Consider the following 2,318-nt stretch of genomic DNA (forward strand, 5'->3'; position numbering starts at 1 on the left):
TTCAGAAACATGTTTTTGATTATATCTTTCAATATTAATCGTTCGGATTTATTTTCTTATGTGAACCCTAGCCAGGCACCACTTGTGTTTCATTTTCCTATTTTTAATATCTGTTATTAATTTGAGAAATATTGGTGTTTTCTTCCTTTTACTTTCACTCCTATACCCATGTCGCAGAGATTACACTCAATATATAGATCCTCTAAATCCTCAGAGCTACCAAGTCAGTAAGTTTAGGATGACTAACTTTTGTGGTTTCCCAGGGACAGGATTTTCCTGGGATGTAGGGACCTTCAAGATTTGAAACTAAGGCAACCCCTGGCAAACTGGAACGCAGAATACACGCGACTAAGGGCAAGGTCCCTTTGTGCCCCATCTAGAGGCGGTGCTTCTCTTGTGTGCAACAGAAATAATTATTTATATATTTTCCAGGACACTTAAATGGATAATTGCTATAATCTTAAAATAAATACAGAAGAATTGTTCTTAATTGACATTATTGTATAAAAAAATAAAATAAAAAAGTCACCAGAAATTTTACCAGAGTTAAGGAAGAAACGATTCCAAACTCACACATTCTTCCAGATAAATGAAAGGAAAGAAAAAAGGAAGTACTCTCCCTTTCAGTTTGATTGTTTTTTTTGTGTGTGTGTCACCATGATGTTGATTTAAAAAACACATGATACAGGCCTTGCAGAAAAGGAAAGTTATTGATTCTAAAATCTTAGAGAAATGTTACCAAAGAAAATCTAGCAAAATATAGATTATGATCAAGCTGTGTTTAGTCTTGAAAATAAAGTTGGGAACATTTTTAAATTAGTGTAATTTGCCATCTTAATCAAAAGATTATCTTCATATGTGCAGATCAATCCATTCATATTAAATGCCCATACATAATTAAAATCAAGAAATATTTTCTTCTAATACAAGATAGGTACAACAAATGAATAAGAAAACATGTGCTTGGTGGTGAAATGTCTAAAGCTTTTTCTCTGGGTTCAGAAACAGGAAAAGAATGGCCAGATATCCACTTCTGGACCCTAGCTAGTTCATTAAGAGAAAGAAAACGAGCAAAAATATCTTTAGTAAAAGGATAAAATAAAACGATCCTACTGTTTGTAGACATTCCATATGTAGAATATCTAAGACCATCTGTGGATAATTATTAGAATAAATCAGATATAAGCAAATTTTTTGTGTCTAAGGTAGATTTACTCCTTCCTAGTCCCTGTCTGACAACCTCCCTCAAAATTAAAACAAACAAACAAACAAAAAACTACTTAAATAGAGGAATATGCCCTTTTAACATGTCAGAAGACTCAATATCATAATGTCATTCTGTTCAAATTCTATGAGGTTCACCTAATCACCACTCTAATATGATATGTTGATCTTGCCAGGCTGATTGTAGAAATCACAGAAAATTTGGAGAACCAAGAATATCCCAGATAATCTTAAAAAACAAAATGGGAAAACTTGCCCTCCTGGACAGTAAGACATTGTAAAGTTACTAGACTTAAGACAGTGAATACAGAAAGAGGCAACTAGACCAGTGGAATGAAATAATGAGCTCAGAGACACCACACATACATGGGTATTTGATTTATATATATACGAAAAGTAATCCAAGAGAATAGAGAAAAAGATCCAGAGTTTGTAATAAGTGGTGTTGGTAATATTTGGTATTCATGTACGTATCTATATCTACAGTTTGTACAAAAATCAATTCCAGTAGGTTGTAGATCTGAATGTTAAAGTGGAAAAAAAAAAAGGGTTTTAGAATGGTAACACAGAAGAATTCTTTAAAACTTCTGCACAGAGACATTTCTTAAACAAGTCATAAAAATCATTAAGAAAGTAAATAGTGATAAATTTTGATGAAAGAATATTTTCTGCTGAAAAATAGCATTAATTCAATAAAAAGACAAGCACTTACTAAAAGAATAAATTGACAAATAAATTGACAAAAATCGCATCCATAATATGTAACAAATCTTTCAGATCACTAAGAAAATAAAATATGCTTATGGCAATTGATTAGCACTTCACATATGAGGATGTACAAGTAATCAATAAACACATGCAGCGGTGCTTCAAAGTCATTAGGAAAACAAATATTAAAACTACAATGAGATTACACTATTTCTCCAACAGAAGGCTAGAAATAAAATTGTTGAGAAACTTGATAATACTAATGGTTGGAAAGAATGTGGGACAAAAGTGACTCGTGAACTTTGGTAGGGAGTGTAAATTGTTAAAAAAAAACAAAACTAAGAAAGTATTATTTTCTCTATTTGAAGATATATATTCTTTATGAT

This window comes from Pteropus vampyrus, unplaced genomic scaffold (assembly GCF_000151845.1).
Source record: "Pteropus vampyrus isolate Shadow unplaced genomic scaffold, Pvam_2.0 Scaffold28, whole genome shotgun sequence".
NCBI classification, from domain to species: Eukaryota; Metazoa; Chordata; class Mammalia; order Chiroptera; family Pteropodidae; genus Pteropus; species Pteropus vampyrus.